This window comes from Triticum dicoccoides, chromosome 1B, assembly GCF_002162155.2.
Source record: "Triticum dicoccoides isolate Atlit2015 ecotype Zavitan chromosome 1B, WEW_v2.0, whole genome shotgun sequence".
Lineage (NCBI taxonomy): Eukaryota > Viridiplantae > Streptophyta > Magnoliopsida > Poales > Poaceae > Triticum > Triticum dicoccoides.
The window spans coordinates 457,635,357-457,655,734 of record NC_041381.1 but is presented as its reverse complement, the minus strand read 5'-3'; the positions used below and the strand labels follow the sequence as shown (position 1 = coordinate 457,655,734).

General features: G+C 46.7%; 1 long non-coding RNA gene across 5 annotated transcripts; it reads right to left on the bottom strand.

Moving 5' to 3' along the window:
* Nucleotides 1-9,003: 9,003 nt before the first annotated feature.
* On the bottom strand, nucleotides 9,004-11,414 carry LOC119341086. 5 transcript variants are annotated; one of them, XR_005164882.1, is made up of 6 exons: nucleotides 11,165-11,414; nucleotides 10,826-11,074; nucleotides 10,541-10,635; nucleotides 10,148-10,269; nucleotides 9,791-10,042; nucleotides 9,004-9,716 (listed from the first exon to the last, which is right to left on the bottom strand). It is a non-coding gene; the product is annotated as an uncharacterized LOC119341086 (long non-coding RNA). The 5 variants fall into 5 exon arrangements; XR_005164885.1 differs by lacking the exon at nucleotides 10,541-10,635 and having other exon boundaries at nucleotides 9,004-9,245; nucleotides 9,325-9,716; nucleotides 11,165-11,410; XR_005164894.1 differs by lacking the exon at nucleotides 10,541-10,635 and having other exon boundaries at nucleotides 9,791-10,038; nucleotides 11,165-11,412.
* Nucleotides 11,415-20,378: the final 8,964 nt, after the last annotated feature.

The window sequence follows — 20,378 nt, the reverse complement described above, 5'->3', positions numbered from 1 at the left end:
TGTCGATTAACAGAGAAGTGGGGAACTTCTTCCGCAACAAACGTGGACTCAGACAAGGAGATCCCTCCTCGCCTTTGATCTTCAACTTTGTTGCTGATGCCCTCTCGTCCATGGTGAATAAGGCCAAGACAGCCGGTCACATTCACGGTGTGGTGCCACACTTATGCCCCGGAGGGATCACTCATCTTTAATACGCGGACGACACCTTGCTTCTCTTTGAGCCCGACGACCATAGTGTAGCCTCGATTAAGCTCATCCTTCTCGCTTTTGAGATCATCTCCGACCTGAAGATTAACTTTACGAAGAGTGAGGTGATTGCCATAGGGATGGACAATCACCTGGCCACCCGCATTGCCAACCTACTTAACTGCAAACTAGGGAGTTTTCCATTTAAGTACCTAGGTCTTCCCATTTCAGACAAACACATCTCGATTCTCGAACGGGAACCTTTATACGGCAAGGTGGCGAACCGGGTTAGCCCCTAGCGCGGCAGGTTCTTATCCTCTGCGGCCTGGTTGATTCTGACTAACTCCAGCTTGTCTTCCCTGCCCCTTTTTACTATGGGCATGTTCCTGCTGGCTGACGGTGTCCACGCCAAGTTCGACACCCCCAGGTCTAAGTTCTTTTGGGAAGGAACTGGGACCAAAAAGAAATACCACCTAATCAAGTGGGCGGCGCTTTGCCGGCCAAAGAAATTTGGTGGTCTTGGGATCCTTAACTCCAAACTCATGAATGTGGCGCTTCTCGTCAAGTGGATCTGGAAACTCTCCCAGAACGAACAAGGGCTTTGGGCTGATATCCTTCGCGCCAAATATTTTCCTGATGGGAATTTCCTTACCTCAAAGGCGAAGGGATCGCCTTTCTGGAATGGAATCCAGGCTGTTAAGCCTGCCTTCACGTTAGGGGCCAAGTTCTGCGTTAAGAACGGGAACTTCACGCGGTTCTGGCTCGACCATTGGCTTGGGACGGAACCTCTTTGGCGTAGTCACTTTGGCATCTACCAACTTGCCACTAACGTTAGACATGGCCCTTCGGATGGCTGTTGCGTGCTTTGTGGAGCACATGAAGATGCCAACCACATCTTTTTCAAGTGCCATCTAGCCCGCTTTGCCTGGAGTGCCGTCCGTAAGGCTTTTGTGCATACCTGGAATCCCAATTCGGCCTCGGACCTTCGTAGGATCCTTCTTGCTCAGAGGGGTAGCTTCGGGCGTGTGTTGTGGCGCTGCGTAGGGGCGCTGTGCTGGTCTCTTTGGACCACCCGCAATAAGATGACTATCGAACACAAGTTCCCTAACCATCCTGCTGACATTATTTTCAAATGCCACGTGTTCCTCCAGACATGGACTCCGTTGGGGAAACGACATGATGCAGATCGGATGATGGAGGCCATGGAGCGGATCCGCACGATTCAGGTGGAAGCCCGTACCTAAGATGCTGCTCATGGTGCTATTTTGGTGTTCCATTGGACTGGTTGCCTGTGTGCTGGTATTTATGTCCTTCCCTCTCAGGCTAAGGCCGGTTGCATGTTTAATACTTTTGGCTTCGGCCAGTTTATCTTTTAGGATGTTTCTCCTGTATTGAACTCTGTGGATGTTGCCTGTCGGTGGGCTTTATTAATTTAAAGCCGGACGCATCGTGCGTCTTCGTTCTAGAAAAATGTAGTCCCACGAAGAGACCATGACTTTGCCAGCAGAATCCCTAGCCACCACACCCACACTTGTCGCGCTAATACTATCCACAAAACTTGCATCGACATTAATTTTGATATAACCTGAAGGTGGGGGCTTCCAACCCATCTGAACTTCCAAAATATTTGGAGTACTTTGCAGATCACTCATCGGACTTTTCCCTTTATTCTATGAATCCTCCAATGGCCTTGAATGACTTGCGCCAAAGGATGACCAATAATTATAAATAAAATTGGTTGAATTTGTGACTGACTCCGTGCCCTTGCCAAAAATCAAGTCATTTCTCAAGTGCCAGGCTCTCCAGAAAATGAAAATAATTTTGTCCCTCATAGACTGACCCACTTGACTTAGGAGCACAAGAAACCAATCCGACCCAGTATACCTGAATGCATTCTCCGACGGTAACTCCCAAGTATCTCTCATGGCCATGTGCAACGCACGAGCCTTGGGGCACATAACAAGCGCATGAAACGTATTCTCGTCCTCCACTCCACATATCGAGCACGTACTGAGAGTCTCTTGGTGGTGTGCCACTCTGTTTACTTGGACAGCCAAACTATTGGTAGCGGCCCGCCAAGCAAAAATACGTATCTTTTGAGGAACCTTGGCCTTCCAGATGATGTCCCAAATTTTCCTCTCCCTCAAAGTTGCATCGCTGTATTGCCCCTCGTCTTCTTTTTGTTCCTTTAGCATGAGTGCAAGCTTGTACGCGCTTTTAACTGAGAACATCCCCGACTTTTTAAAGTGCCATGCAACAAAATCACCTACCCCCGAAGATGGAATACGCAACCGAAGGATCTCTTCTGCATCATGAGGATAAAATAGGTGCCTAACCAAATTCTCGTCCCATCTTTTTGGTCCAGTCAGAATCAATTCAGACACCCATTTCATTCTCGTCCTACTCTTTCTTGCCGTAATTTTAAGTCCAGAGTACCTTGGGAGCCAGTTATCTCTCCAAATATTAATATTAGAGCCATCCCGCACCCTCCATATAACTCTCGATTTCAGCAACTCCAATCCATGCATAATACCTTGCCAAGGCAGTGAGGCTGACTGAGGAAATACAGTGTCAAGGATATGTCCATGTGGGTAATATTTGGCCTTGACCACTTTGGCGCAAAGAGAATCAGGGTTGACCACCAACCTCCATGCTTGCTTAGCTAACAATGCTTGATTAAAAAGTCTGAGATCTCGGAATCCCATCCCTCCCTCAGCTTTAGGTCTTGTCAATTTATCGCAAGCCAGCCAATGAGTCTTTCTCCTGTCCACCTCATCACCCCACCAAAAGTTCCTTATAATCTGCAATAACTCCTCACACAATGCAGCCGGAAACTTAAAAATACCCATGGCATACACTGGGAGGGCCTGAAGCACAGCTTTAATCAAAGTTTCCTTTGCTCCACAAGAGGCATATTTTTCTAACCAATCTGACAAGATCTTGAGATCTTTTTCTTTTGTAGATTGAAATTTACCAGCTTTCGTTCTACCCTGAGGCACCAGAAGCCCAAGATATTTGTCCTCAAATCCCTCCACAGTGATGCAAAGGATTACCATAACGGCCACTTGAATTTCCACACTACACTTTTTTCCAAACATGATAGAGCACTTATCTGGGCTCAGCACCTGACCAGTTCCCTTCTCATAAGTGGAAATAATATTCTTAATTGCCAAAGCTTGATTAATGGATCCCTTGAAGAATAACAGGCAGTCATCAGCAAACAAAAGATGTGATATACCCGAAGCATGTCTATTGATCTTAAAATCCATAAGCAATCCTCTAGTACAGGCATCCTGTAGCACCAAAGATAGCGCCTCAGCCATGAATAGAAATAAGTACGGTGAAATCGGATCTCCTTGTCTAATTCCGCATGAAGGGGCAAAAGCTTCCAAAAGTTAACCATTGAAGCGCACAGAGAATTTTACTGATGTAACACAGGCCATAATCCACTTTATCCAACCTGGGGCGAAGCCCAACGCCCTAAGCATACTCTCCAAGAAATGCCAATCAACCCTATCATAAGCTTTTGCTAAATCCAATCTATATGCACAGAATTCACCCCTTTCATCCTTAAGAGAACTCAAGGAATGCATACACTCAAACACTATAAGCGCATTATCAGAAATTAGTCTCCCTGGAATAAAGGCACTTTGAGTTGGGGAAATCATACCATTAAGGTGCGGCTTCAATCTGTTCACGAGGCACTTTGAGATAATCTTATAAATAACGTTGCATAGACTGATAGGTCGGAAATCTTTAATCGTCAAGGGATTTTTCACCTTAGGAATAAGAACAATAACCGTCTCATTTACCCCTTCCGGTATTTTCCCAGAGATAAAGAACTTTTTGACTGCCCGGGTAATATCATCTTTGATCAATCCCCAATTCCGTTGGAAGAATCTTGCATGAAAACCATCTGGACCTGGAGCTTTAAGCGGCCCAATTTGGAAGAGAGCGTCGCTGATTTCTTGATCCGTAAATGGTTTACATAAATCAAGATTTATTTCATCAATAACCAACGGCTTAACTAGAGGAATGATTAAAGATGGGTCGACCTTACCATCACAGGTATATAGACTCTTGAAGAATGAATTAGCGATGTCATGGATCTCATTCATATTCTCAGTAATTGTACCGTCGTTCCTCATCAATCTTGAAATATTATTTTTCTTTGCTCTCCAAGACGCCTTAACTCTAAAGAATTTTGTATTATGATCACCCCATTTTATTTTGTCGATCCGCAATCTTCGCTTCCATAAAATTTCTTCTTTATACAGGAACTCATCCATGTCCCTAAGAATCCTTTTCCTTTCCACCGTAACATCTTAGTCAGTACGATTATAAAGAACACCAAGCCTCTTCCTAGCCTGATCCAATTTCCTTGGGATATATCCAATACACTTCCTACTCCACTCATGCAGATTTCCAAGCATCAAGTTCAGGTTATTCGCCACATCCTTCAAATCTTCAACATTTTTACCTTCATTCCAACAAGCTTTAATCTGATCCTCAAAGACCACCCCCTCTCTCTCCCAGTAAGCCTCATATTTGAGCTGTTTAGGCACTTTCCCAATGCGAGATGATCCTAATAACTCAATAAATAAAGGACAGTGATCAGACCTCGAACTGATTATATGAGAGACCTTGCACTCCGGAAATAAAGAAGACCATTGGGGACATGCTACAGCCCGATCCAATCTTGCTCTAACATTTTTGTTTCCTTCTTGCTTGTTATTATAGGACCAAGGAACACCATGGTAGCCCAAATCAAACAAATTACAATCGGAAAGAACATTCCTAAAATTGGCCATAAGAGTAGTAGACCTAGAATGTCGGGAAAAGTGTTCATTTTGCCACATCGCTTCATTAAAATCCCCAACCATAAACCATGGCCCAACACCTAGGGGTTTAATCATTCTCAAAAGTTCCCACATAACATACCTTTGATTAGCCTTAGGCTCCCCATACACAAATGTACTCCTCCACTTTCCACCATTGCCAAAACAGACGTACATGTCAATAAAATGCTCCCCGTACTTGTTCAACTCCAGATCATAGAGCTCGTCCCAGAATACCGCGAGACCTCCACCTTTACCTTGACCTGCTACAGTAAACACATTTTTCATACCCAAAGGATAATGCAAACATTCAACATATTATTTATTTTTCCTTGTCTCTGAAAGGAAGATAACATTTGGTCGGTGCATCTTAGAAAGACACACGAGCTCTTGAACTGTACGAGGTTGACCCGACCCTCGACAGTTTCAAATTAAGATTTTCATGGCTCCTGACGGGCGCTCGCATCCACGCCCGTCAGTTAACCGACAACCCCAGGGTCGGTTGCTTCCTTAGTGGTCTCGCCTACCACTTTCCCATCTCCTACAAATTCTTTTTTTTCTTGATTCACCTCCTCTCCTCCATCTACTTCCTTAGTTACATGAGTTACTAGCCCATCTATCCCTACCACAGCCTCAACTCTTTCACCACACACTCTCTTACGGGAAGGTAACTCAAAGCTCTCAGAACTACAATTCATATTGATGATGAAGTCTTGGTCGTCCAAACAGCGCCTCTTGGACAGCACCGTACTCTCAAGGATGACAACAAAGGCAGCGCCCTCGCTGAGAGAGCTGGCTCCCACTGTTCGGTGGAGTCGGCACCCCAAACCTGGTATGTTTGACACTGGCGTACTGTAGCACCTCATGTTCCTCGCGCTCCTCCCTGTGAACCCGCTTCCAGCGGCCCCAAACGGTCTCGTCACCCTTGGTGTCGACGCTTGGACGTTGTCCTCCATGAGCCTGTACCTTGAGGCCCTCCACAAGTCCCTTATTGGCCAGCCCCAAAGCTTCAGTGGGGATGTTGGCTCTAGCCTTGGCTGGCTGCACCTTGTCCAGACCAACGGCTTGCAGCTGGGCCTTCTCCTGCTCCTCCTCGCTCGCCCCAGGAGCACCCAAGTCAGAGTAGAGGTGCTCCCCAGGGCTGTTCGTACCATCGCCAGGAGCTTGTCCCAGCGCGGCAGCAGAGTTGGAGTTGAGTGCCACGCTGAGGCCAGAATTATAGCTGGCCAAACAGACCGGCCCGGCCCTGCACGGCACGGCCCATCCTAATCATGCCTGGCACGGCCCGGCCCGCCAAGGCACGATTATTATATGGGCCGTGCCGTGCCGCCCCGCGTGCTGCAGCCTGCAGCCCAGGCACGGCCCAGTTAGTAAATGGGCCGGCATGTTGGCCCGTTTAGCACGGTGGGCTGCATAATTTTAGCCTGTTATTTGACGCACTGAGCGTTTTTTAGCCTATTTTTACATGTTGGGCCATATATATATATGTATAAAAAAATAAAAAAACGTAATCGGGCCGTGCCGTGCCGGCCTGCGTGCCCAGCCTCCAGGCCCAGGCACGGCCCAGGGCGTGCCGCGTGCCTGGCCCGGCCCGTTTAGCCCGTGCCGTGCCTGGCCCAAGGCGGGCCGTGCCGGCGTGCTCACGGGCCGGCCCGAAAACACCGGCCCATTTGGCCAGCTATAGCCAGAATGGGCCACCTGATCCGCCGCTTGTTCCGCACCAGCCGCAACGTAGTTGACCTTGGACGTGGTGTCGGCCCCCCTGGTCCCCGAGCCGACGAGTACTGGCCTCCCCTCCTGGGAGAGACCAAGCAGCTGCAGCCCAAGATCCGTCGCCATCGAGGACGCCGCCTACTCCCCTATCTGATTCGTCGCTTGGATCAGCGGGGATGCCGCCATAGACAGCTTCTGGACAGCAGTAGCAACCACTGTTATTACCTTGTCCGGTAGCTTGACATTGTCCATTAACCCATCATCTTCACGAGTGCCCTGCACGCCCCAAAAGTCGAGGTGCCGCCGAACCGACCCACCCCAACCTGGAGCCTTGAGGTCGATGGAGTACTCTGGCTTGCGCTACTCAGCCGGAATGCCACAGAACTTTGCCGTCATGTGTCCCACCATACCACAACATAGACAAAAGTTAGGTAATTTTTCATATTTGACATTGAAGCGGATTTCCTCAGTGGTACCGAGGGGAGTGATGGCGACGAACTTCCTCAGCGGCTCCTCCACCTTGTGAGTGACACGAACCCGGATGTACTCATCAATGATCTGCTCGTTTTGGTGCGCCACCGCCTTCACCTCTCCCAGCTGAGCACCAAGGACCCAACCCATGGCCTCAACGGTAGCCCGTGAATTTGTACCCAGACCATAAAGGAGTCCAGGCACACATTCACGGGGGCATCCTTTGCGTCGAGCTCAACGATCATCACCGCATTGTTCCTGAAGTGCCATGGCCCAGCCCGAAGAATGTGCTTCAAATCACCCTCCTCCGAGAAGGTGATGACGAAACGACCATCTGAGCTCTCAATCTTCTGGGCCACCGCATTGCCCCTCAGCTTCCAAGGCCCGCGGAGGTCACCGACAACAGCCTTGGGGTCGACCATGTACGACGAGAGGACCCGAGCCACCGCGAGCTTCCCCGCCACAGCCCGCAGAGCGGCCTCCATGTCGATGACGACTGGCTTGAGTCTTGCCCGAGGACCCGCCAACTGCTTGCTCTTGCCGGCCCTCCGTAGAGGAGGCGGCCCAGTCGCTGCCGAAGCAAAGCCGATTGTCGTTGTCGACGGCGAAACGGTGAGAGCTAGGCCACTTGGCCCTCCCACCGCTGTCCTCCCCAGCGGCAGAACAGGGGCGCCTGTTGAAGGTAACAGAATGCCAGCCCCCGTCCCTGCATAGCATTGTGATGGGATGGTAACCTTTTTCCCCTCAAAAGAGAGTCATGTCTGGGAAGTCATATTCTGAGCTCGAGCTGAGATGTGCTCGATATCTAAGCCGTCCTGCTGCGCTAAGATTCGAACGGCCCCATGTATATTTCGCTGTATTCCAACTAGTATACGTGGTCTTTTCACGTGACATGACCCATGGACCGGCCACATTTATTGCCACCCTCGCCGTCTCGTGCGAGATGGCTCAAACGTACCGTACCAGTCTTGGGCCACGGCTCAGACGTGCAACCCCAAACGGCGAGCGTCAGCTGGCCCATTAATTACCGACACCACCAAACGAACTAGCCTTCTGCCTGAAGATTTGTTCCCCTCTTCTCTCCTTATCTTCTTCAACCTCGCCTCGCTGAACCAGATCTGCAACCATGGCCGGCTCACCTTCTGTGACCCGTATGAGATGAACGGCTGCACGCTAGCATCCTCGTCATTCATGGCCACCCAGTTGACACTAGCCTCTAAAGCAACTCCGCCTCCAGAACACTGCAATCTATGCTCACGACATTAGTCAACACAAAACAACCATCAAATTGCAGTACAAAACAGTAAAGAAGACCGCACACACGCGCATCAGCGCCATAAACTGTCACCTCTGTCACAACCGATTTGCATCTCTCACTGGCCCATGCATCCATCTTGTGAGAGGCTACGAAATCTCTTCTCCCCTCTGTGTGCTGCACTTCTCTACCAGACCAAGCCTGAAGCTGCAGCTCACCTCAAGGCAACCTCCTTTTATTACAGTTGGGTGTTGTGCGCTCCTACCCGTATTTCAAAATTCAAACATTCGAACTCTCTGTAGCTTGTACAGTTGATATCTACTCGTACAAGGAGGCAATAAATGTATAAACCTAAATGCGGTCATCATTTTTTTACTACAGCTGTACCTTTTGCTGCATCTCAGGTGATCATGCTCGCCAGGCAAGAGGACAACCTATAACTTTTCACAAATCTAGACAGATCCTTTTTGCACTGTACATAGTGAGTTATACTGGACAATTTTGCAACACATTCAGAAGTTTGAATGCAAATTCCATCCATGCAAACAAATTTAGGGACTCAACACTTGACACTTAATTAAATTTGTTTCACAGGAAAGACATTACTCATGCACAGACTGTGTATCTAAATCACAATAATCTTTGCCCACAGCAGCTACAACATGATGATTGCACCGACCAGTTCTAGAAAGCACACGAAACAATACAGACTACACTTTCAGGAGAGATCATTATTCGAATTCATCTGGTTGCACCCATGGCTGTTGGCTCTGTTTTACATCCTGATGATGCAAGGTTTAGCACATACGGTTCCATGAACAAACAAAAATAAAGTACTTCCACAAATATTTGTTTCCTTACTTGCGCGGCCAGTATAACCCACGTCTTCACCACTAGCGTTGTTGCTATCGTCACTGCTTGTGCCATTGTTTTCTGAGCTCTCTGAGACATGTGCATATCATCTCAACAATATTAGAGAACCGAACTAACTCCACCTCGTATTCCTTCTTCTTTTTGCTCTCTTATTGCCCTTCCGGCATCGAGACTGCTTCACAGTGCTGCTCCCACCACCACTGGCACGTCTAGTATTGCGATTCCGCCCTGCGAACCACACATTGGGTCACTAGGTATGTCATACTCCCCGATAATCATATTTTCATTCTCTTTCTTGATTTTGTTTTTTGGACTTATCACCGCAGTTTAATTGCCAGCTCCGATCAATATGCCACCATCATCCAAACTTGTCTAACCACCTACATCCGCAACACCAGAACAATATGAGTACAGGTTCACCAGCAGCAATATCTCTAAATTCTCTCATTTTTACCTGGCATGCCACCACCTTCCGGGTTGATTCCTGAGCAACATTATATACAGGCCCACTAGCAGTAACATCTCGAGATGCGTGTGCGATCTCCTCATCTGTGGCTGCACCAACACATACAACTATCATCTTCCACATGCCCAATAATCAACAAATTTCAACAAAATGTTTCATTGTGTTCCTCTCTGTGTCCTCCTGACACTTCCTCGCAACCTCGACATCCTTCTCTTGCTCCCTGAGCTTCCTGTCATCTTCCTACCAAAACCCTTCTCCCATGAGTTCAAGTTGTAAACTTCATACTATTCGCAAAAAAAAAGTTGTGAAATCCATACGCCTTGCCCAAAGAGTCGAAAGTAGTACCAAGAACCGGTGTGATCACATTTTCAGCTGGGTTCTTTGCAAAACACCTGACTGCCTTCTCGAACGCATTTATACGATTTGGGCAGGGTGTTTTGCTCGGTGCAGCAACACCAATCCTCAGCCTGCACACACAGTCACATACATCATGAGTTTTCTGATTGCATTGAGCAATCAACCTGCAAAGACAGGCATATAGTATGAATTTTATGAATGAGGAGAGCAAACAGCATGCAAATAGCAGCACATAAATCTTTAATTTCTCTGACTACAGAGAGCAATCAGCCCGCCAAAACACATCACATATAGCATGAATTTTCTAAATGCAGGTAGCAATCAGCCTACAAACATAGGCACCATACAGCATGACTTCTCTGAATGCAGCGACCAAACAACCTGCAAACACAGGAATTTTCTGACTGTAGAGAGCAATCACCCTGCAAACAGAGGCACATATAGCATGAATTTTCTGGTTGCAGACAGCAATCAACCTGCAAACAGAGGCACATACAAGATGAATTTTCTGAATCTTTAAATCCATTTCTAATTTTATTTTCTGAATCTCTAATTTCATTTTCTGAATCAGCCTGCAGAGGCATATGCATGATTTATTTGGTCATTTCTAATTTAATTTCCTAAATGACTGAATCTCTAATGGAATGCAGGTTGCTAATCACTAACCTCTTTTTCCACCCAGGGGCTTGGAGGTTCATTTTCCTCGTTGACAGCTCGCATGTCAGCAGCGAGCTCTCTCTTCTGTCCGCCGTCGTCTCCTTCCCCAAGAAGATTTGTGCCTCGCCACTATGGCACTGTCCACCTTCCGATGCTGCGCCGCCTCGCGCTCCACCGGCTGTGCCACCTCAAAATCCCCCACCCCAGAGCCGCAGGAGCCGGCACCAAACTATGCCTACCTCGTCAAGCAGAGTGGATCTGAAACTTGGGAAAAACCAATCCTATGGATCAGCCAAACCAGAGGCTAATATGGAGACGGCATCGCCGGGAAAGCAGAGATCCACATACCTGCCGATGGGCTGCATCAGAAACTCCATGGTGTCTCGCCGCCGGCGCTCCTTCCCTCTATCCCCGCATTCCTCAGCTTCCAAATGACCCACGCCCTAGACGAGAGGACTCTCGGTCCTGCATTCAATTCCGGTCTGCAGCCATTAGACGGAAAAGCAAACTTTCCGATCCATGGATCTGATCCACGGCTCTCCTGCCCGACGACTGACGGCCGTCTACTCTGCCGCGTCGCAATGGCCCACCATCCTCCACTGCCGCCTACGTATTTACCTACAGTTCTCAGTTTCTGGCGCACCGCACGCGCGGGTATAGGAAAATAGCCCAGATCCAGAGAGGCTTATCGACGACCTAGATAACGAGCTCATATGAGCTCGTGACCAATTACTCCACGTCCGTCATGTCTCCTCCGATTAGGTCAACATGGTAATGAGGATGGTTACCCTTTTTTCCTAAAAAACTTTTCTCTTCTTTTTTTCTGTATTATTTAATGGACAAAAGCTAGAGGAGTTCAGACCTACCCGTGGTATTCACCAAGGAGATCCTATTTTCACCCTATTTGATTTTGTTGGCATCAAAGGGCCTTTGGTGTCTTCTAAAATTTCATGTCTAATCATCTAATCTTAAAGGTGTTAAAGTGGCCACATCGGTATCACCGATGAACCACTTGTTGTTTGCAAATGACAGCAAGTTGTTTTTAAAAAAATGCGGAAGGGGCTAAAGAAGAGTCTCTTTTGTTGGAAGCCTATGCTAGGGCCTCTGGACAAAGACGAAAAATGAATAACAATACACAAATAGCATCAAAATAACTTTGCATCATCGCATGTTAGGTTTCAGATACTTTGAAGGCTCACCACGGAAAAGCTCATTAGATAAGAGCAGCAGTAAGGATACAAATAGCATAAATGCCCCATTAGTTAAATATCATTATCAGGGATATATATGTAGTATAAATGCACAAGGCACAGCACATTTAGCGAAGAAGGATCACCCATGATGTACAAATTACGACGGAGGTGGGCTAGGCATGACAATACTGTATTGGCGCTTAACCGGCGCCATCCTTGTCTGTATTACTGAAGACAGTGTAGACACAATAATGGTAAGAGCAAATTCCACCCGAAAATAATCATAAAAATCTCTCCACGAGCATGCAAGAAAGCTCTTAAGTTGACCAAGCATTTCACTTTATCACTCCATTTTTCTGTAGTGAATCTCTAAAACAAAATCCATGAGTGTTCGTTCCAATAATGTGCTCACAAGCCCAATACTAATTAAGTAGGTGCACTACTGAAGTTGCATGACAGTAGCACGGTAGGGTGTCCTCGGCTCCAATTTTCAACATGCTAGTCTCCAGATGCGACCAATTCTTTTTATTTATATATGCTGAGAGTAAATAAACAGGACAGTTGTGCACCATCCAGAGCTAGCCCAAACGTTCATCATCCGACTTGAGTTATATATGCACAACAGAGGACTATACTGGCTTGTCGATGTATTGCAATTTGGACGGGTGATACGTCTCCAAACGTATCTATAACTTTTGATTGTTCCATGCTGTTATATTATCATTTTTGGATGTTTTACAATCATTTTACAATCATTTTATATCATTTTTTGGTACTAACCTATTGACATAGTGCCCAATGCCAGTTGTTTTCTGCTTGTTTTTTACATCGCAGGAAATCAATACCAAACTGAGTCCAAACGCAGTGAAACTTTTTATGGATTTTTCTGTACTAGAAGACACAAGATGGGCCGAAGAAGTACCAGAGGGGTGCCCTGAGGGGGGCACAACCCACCAGGGTGCGTCCGGGGGACCAAGCGTGCCCAGGTGGGTTATGCCCACCTCGGTGGCCTCCCGCACTGCCTCTTTGCTCTATAAATACCCCAATATTTCAGAAACCCTAGGGGAGTCGACGAAAATCAATTCCAGCCGTCGCAAGTTTCAGAAACACCAGATCTAATCTAAACACCATCACGGAGGGGTTCATCATGTCCATTGGTGCCTCTCCGATGATGCGTGAGTAGTTCATTGTAGAACTACGAGTCCGTAGTTAGTAGCTAGATGGCTTCCTCTCTCTCTCTCTCTCTCTCTCTCTCTCTCTCTCTATTCTCAATACAATGGTCTTTTGGAGATCCATATGATGTAACTCTTTTTGTGGTGTGTTTGTTGGGATTCGATGAACTTTGAGTTTATAATCAGATATATGTTTTTATCCATGAAAGTTATTTGAGTCTTCTTTTGATCTATTATATGCATGATTGATTATAGCCTCGTATTTCTTCTCCGGTATTTGGGTTTTGTTTGGCCAACTCGATCTATTTATCTTGCAGTGGGAAGAGGTGCTTTGTGATGGGTTCGATCTTACGGTGCTTGATCCCAATGACAGAAGGGAAACGACACGTATGTATCATTGCTATTAAGGGTAACAAGATGGGGTCTATTTATACATAAATTGATCTTGTCTACATCATGTCATCGTTCTTATTACATTACTTTGTTTTTCCATGAACTTATACACTAGATGCATGCTGGATAGCGGTCGATGTGTGGAGTAATAGTAGTAGATGCAGGCAGGAGTGGGTCTACTAATCTTGGACGTGATGCCTATATAATGATCATTGCCTGGATCGTCATGATTATTTTAAGTTCTATCAATTGCCCAACAGTAATTGTTTTCCCATCGTTTGCTATTTTTCTCGAGAGAAGCCACTAGTGAAACCTACGGCCCTTGGGTCTCTTCTTTAATATATTTGCCTTCATGATCTATTTTTATTTGCTTTTATTTTCAGTTCTATTAAACCAAAAATACAAAAATACCTTGCTGAAATTTTTAGTACAATTTTATCTATCTTTTTACCCGCGAGAGATTAACAACCCATCTCTTACGTCAAGTTGCAAGTATTTGTTCTTTGTGTGCAGGAGCTGTTTACGTTTTGTTGCATGGTTCTCCTACTGGTTCGATAACCTTGGTCTCATCACCGAGGGAAATACCTACCATTGTTGTGCTGCATCATCCCTTCCTCTTTGGCAAAATACCGACGTAGTTCAAGCAAACATCAAAAGGAATTTCTAGCATCGTTTGATGACCCACAAGTATAGGGGATCTATCGTAGTCCTTTCGATAAGTAAGAGTGTAGAACCCAACAAGGAGCAGAAGGAAATGACAAGTGGTTTTCAGTAAGGTATTCTCTGCAAGCACTGAAATTGTAGGTAATAGATAGTTTTGTAATAAGATAATTTGTAATGGGTAACAAGCAATGAAAGTAAACAAGGTGCAGCAAGGTGGCCCAATCCTTTTTGTAGCAAAGGACAAGCCTGGACAATTTCTTAAAATGAGAAAAACGCTCCCGAGGACACATGGGAATTATCGTCAAGCTAGTTTTCATCACGCTCATATGATTCGCATTCGGTACTTTGATAATTTGATATGTGGGTGGACCGGTGCTTGGGTACTGCCCTTTCTTGGACAAGCATCCCACTTATGATTAACCCCTATTGCAAGCATCCGCAACTACAAAAGAAGTATTAAGGTAAACCTAACCATAGCATGAAACTAGTGGATCCAAATCAGACCCTTACGAAGCAACGCATAAACTAGGGTTTGAGCTTCTGTCACTCTAGCAACCTATCATCCACTTATTACTTCCCAATGCCTTCCCCTAGGCCCAAATAATGGTGAAGTGTCATGTAGTCGACGTTCACATAACATCACTAGAGGAAAGACAACATACATCTCATCAAATTATCGAACGAATACCAAATTCATATGACTACTAATAGCAAGACTTCACCCATGTTCTCAGGAACAAATATAACTACTCACAAAACATATTCATGTTCATAATCAGAGGAGTATTAATATGCATTAAGGATCTGAACATATAATCTTCCACCAAGTAAACCAATTAGCATCAACTACAAGGAGTAATCAACACTACTAGCAACCCACAGGTCCCAATTTGTGGTTTCGATACAAGATTGGATACAAGAGATGAACTAGGGTTTTGAGAGGAGATGGTGCTGGTGAAGATGTTGATGGAGATTGCCCCCCTCCCGATGAGAGGATCATTGGTGATGACGATGGTGATGATTTCCTCCTCCCAGAGGGAAGTTGTGACGCCCGGATATTTAGGCTACCATAATTCCATGCTAATGATGCCACGTCACCTCGGTTACTGTTGTTAATCTCGCGATGGTTCAAAAACGATTCAAATTCAAATTTAAAATCAAGTCAAACAATTAAAGTTTTCAAAAGTCAAAACTAAAATGTTCTTAATGTGACAAATAAATCATGGATATTATTGGTGGAGTAACAACATCTTTATAAAATATTTAAATACCCTAAAGTGATTAAAACAACATCAAAACAATTAGTTATACTCCTAATATATTTTACCAAATACTAAACTATTTTTTATTCTGAGGTAAAACTTCTTAGAACACTGGATTATTTTGACACACTATTTTTGGAGCTATTTTTATATTTTGCTAAACCAAAAATAAAGTGCAACTAAAATAAAACATAAAAGAATAAAAAAAACAAAACTAACAAAAAAAAGAGAAAGAGACCCCCCCACTGGGCCAGTCGGCCCAGCTGCTAGCCAGTCCGGCCCAGGCCGCCCCCCACACTCCCCTATAACCCCCTAGGCGACCGAACCCTAGCCCACGTCCCCACTCACCCGCACCCCACTCGCTCTCTCCCCCTCCCCCCGATCCAATTCTGGATCGGGATCGGGCCGACGACCGCGCCCCGACGCTGGCGTCCTACCCCGTCGCCGCACTCCAACTGCCCCAACGCGCCCCGACGCTGCTCGTCGTCCCCGGCTCCACCTCGTCGACGCCGCATCGCCATCCCCTGGAGGACGACCTCGCCGGACGTCCCCGATGGCCTGCTTCCCATGCGTCGTCGTTGTCCCCGACCCCCTCCACGAGCCCCGCTACCCCATCCCTACAAATCCCGGTGAGGCCACGGCCTCCGCCCTCCTCCTTCCCCTGTCCCCGCGCCGTCCGTGCCTCTCTCGGTGCGCCACCGCGCGCACACGCGCCCGCGTGCCGGAGCTCACGCTCTGGGTAGCACGCGCTCACCCCGCGCACTCCAGTGTTCTCCTCGCTCCCTGGACTTCGGTCGGGGCCGAGCCCCGCCGCTGCCATCGTGCGCCCACGCCCCCGCTCCGTTGGCCTCGTCCGCAGCCCCCCGGTGCGCTGCCCAGCATCGCCGCCGTTCGCCGACCTGCCGCCGCTCACCGGTGCCGCTCGTGGCTGTGCTCCGGCGAGCCACCCGCCCGCAGCCCCGCAACCAGTCGGGTGCCCCCCTCGAGGGCCAGCGCCCGTTCGGGCTGCCAACGCTCGTGCCCGCTAAGGCCCCTAGGGCCTATGACATGTGGGGTCCCAACCCGAGAACGTATTAAAAAAAGCGATAAAAATAAAACTAAAATTAATTAATTAATTAATTAAAGAACTAATTAACTTAATTAATTTTGGTTAACTAAACTAAACAACTATTTAAACTAATCAAACATTAGTTATCTAATTAACCTGGTTAGTCAATTAGCTAATTAATTATTCAATGACAGTGCCCCCCTAATTAGTACTAATTAGGTTAATTAATATGTCTAATTAAAATGTGTCACTGACTAGTGGGACCCACTGGTCAGGTTGACCAGTCAATCCTGTTGACTGCTGACGTCAGCATGACATCATGCTGATGTCATAAATACATTTTCGAATTAAATTAAATAATTAATTAAATCCCAGAAATTAATAAAATCTTTAGAAAATCATATCTTTTAATCCGTAACTCGGATTAAATTATTTTCAACATGAAAGTTGCTCAGCACGACGAGAAGATTTCGGATACGCAACCCGTTCGTCCGCCACACCCCCCTAACCTATCGAACTCGTAACTTTCCCCCTCCGGTTCATCTGTCTGAAAACGTGAAACACCGGGGATACTTTCCCGGATGTTTCCTTCCTTCACCGGTATCACCTCCTACTGCGTTAGGTCACCTCTAGCACCACATATTACCATGCTACGCTTTGTGATAATTTGATTGCTCTGTTATTTATTGTGTTCCCCCTCCGTTACTTCTTTCCGGTAGACCCCGAGGCTGCCGACGACACCCAGTTCGACTACGGTGTTGACGACCCCTCCTTGCCAGAGCAACCAGGCAAGCCCCCCCTGATCACCAGATATCACCTATTCTTCTCTATACTGCTTGCATTAGAGTAGTGTAGCATGTTACTGTTCGGTTACTCCTATTCTATTGCATAGCGTGTCATTGTTGCTACAGTCATTGATACCCTACCCGCAATCCTATATGCTTAGTATAGGATGCTAGTATATCATCATTGGCCCTACATTCTTGTCAGTGTGCCTTGCTATACCATTGGGCCGTGATCACTCGGGAGGTGATCACGGGTATATACTATACATACATACATATTATACAGATGGTGACTAAAGTCGGGTCAGCTCGTTGAGTACCCGCAAGTGATTCCGATGTGGGGGCTCGAAGGACAGGTGGCTCCATCCCGGTAGAGGTGGGCCTGGGTTCCCGACGGCCCCCGACTGTTACTTTGTGGCGGAGCGACAGGGCAGGTTGAGACCACCTAGGAGACAGGTGGGCCTGCCCTGTTCGGCGTTCGTGGATACTTAACACGCTTAACGAGATCTTGATATTTGATCTGAGTCGGGCTACTGGCCTATACGCACTAACCAACTACGCGGGAACAGTTATGGGCACTCGACGTCGTGGTATCAGCCGAAGCCTTCTTGACGTTAGCGACGGAGCGGCGCGCGCCGGATTGGACCACATAACGTGACTTCCTTTGTAATGGAGGTTGCTAGATCTGCTTCCGGCCGCCCTCGCAACATGCAGGTGTGAAATGGGCGATGGGCCCAGACCCCTGCGCGCATAGGATTTAGACCGGCGGGCTGACCTCTCTGTTGTGCCTAGGTGGGGCTGTGACGTGTTGATCTTCCGAGGCCGGGCATGACCCAGGAAAGTGTGTCCGGCCAAATGGGATCGAGCGTGTTGGGTTATGTGGTGCACCCCTGCAGGGAAGTTAATCTATTTGAATAGCCGTGATCTTCGGTAACAGGACGACTTGGAGTTATACCTTGACCTTATGACAACTAGAACTGGATACTTAATAAAACACACCCAGACAAGTTCCACAGACAACCCGGTGATCGCTTTTCCATAGGGCGACGAGGGGAGGATCACCGGGTAGGATTATGCTATGCGATGCTACTTGGAGATGCTACTTGGAGATGCTACTTGGAGGACTTCAATCTACTCTCTTCTACATGCTACAAGACGGAGGCTGCCAGAAGCATAGTCTTTGATAGGACTAGCTACCCCCCTCTTATTCTGGCATTCTGCAGTTCAGTCCACTGATATGGCCTCCTTACACATATACCCATGCATATGTAGTGTAGTTCCTTGCTTGCGAGTACTTTGGATGAGTACTCACGGTTGCTTTCTCCCCCCCTTTTCCCCCTTTCCTTTCTTTCTGGTTGTCGCAACCAGATGCTGGAGTCCAGGAGCCAGACGCCACCGTCGACGATGACTCCTACTACACCGGAGGTGCCTACTACTACGTGCAGCCCACTGATGATGACCAGGAGTAGTTAGGAGGATCCCAGGCAGGAGGCCTGCGCCTCTTTCGATCTGTATCCCAGTTTGTGCTAGCCTTCTTAAGGCAAACTTGTTTAACTTATGTCTGTACTCAGATATTGTTGCTTCCGCTGACTCGTCTATGATCGAGCACTTGTATTCAAGCCCTCGAGGCCCCTGGCTTGTATTATGATGCTTGTATGACTTATTTATGTTTTAGAGTTGTATTGTGATATCTTCCCGTGAGTCCCTGATCTTGATCGTACACATTTGCGTGCATGATTAGTGTATGATTGAATCGGGGGCATCACAAGTTGGTATCAGAGCTGACTGCCTGTAGGAATCCCCCTTCCACACTCCTTGGCCGAAGTCGAGTCTAGACATTACAAAACTTTTACTAACATGGCTGTGTGCCTTATGGGCCCACGTCGCCATCGGGTGGTATTAGGATCTTTTATTCCTCGTCCATGCTCTAGGAATCTAATCTCTCTTCTTTTCGGGTTAAGTGATTTTGAAAAAAACAACACTAACTTTAGATTCTCGAAAATACTTCTCCCAGAGAGCCCCTTCAGTCGAGATGATCGCCTGCTGCACCAGAAAATCTTAAAGATACTCTTCGATGTTTCCCCGAGACCCTTATGCCCTTCATCATTGCAATTCCATACCATCGATAAATCCTTATGGAAAGCTTCATACACTTGTCGTCCATAACTTAATTTCCAACTCGAACTGCTCTTCATTGTTCCGAGAATCCTTTGAGCTTACTGCCTTGCAGTTCTTGCCACATCTACGGATAATTTCTCGCACTTGCTGAGTATCCACTCATCCCCAGTTGTTTCATGTATGTCACCTACTTTGAAATACTATCCGGTCTTCCGATAATCCATTGCCAACTATTGTTCTGTAAATACTTGTTTGCTTGCATTATGGATACTTTCCATATGTCTAGCAATATTCACGAGCATCCTTTGTCATCGTCATTTTGAGTCTTTGATCCAATATGTTTGCGAATGCTCACAATCACCAATCCAACCCAGAATTCATCCTTCCGGCTCAGACGTCATTTAAACATGAGCTGGATCTCGACCAACCAAATTATCATCGATTGTATCCCTAAGCCTACTCAACTTATCCACCCTTAATCAGAGCATTTGCTTCTGATCCCTTGATTTGGAAATCACAATTCCTTTGCAAGTTTGAATTAGTTGTTTGTTTCTATAATTCAATGCCTTTGCATTGTTTCTTCCTTTGGTTGAGTACCGATGCTTACATCAGATCCCTTAAGGACCATCAGATCCTTTGTTGTATTTTATCCGACAACGTCCTTCATATTCAATCACTTTGGAAGATCTTTCCCTGATACATAATGACATTGGTAAATACTATTCCTTGATTTGGCCAACCATGCTCTACTTTTGAGCTGGTGATATTTACTATTGAAGCTTGTGGTATATGTTTCCACGATGCCCCAATGGGTTGAACCTATGCCTTCCTTAATCTGTGTGAACCCGAAAGCTTTCACAGGTCATACTCCTCTGGTAATTCACCAGGTAGGTTTTGACACTGAAATCATTTTTATTTAGAGGAGTGA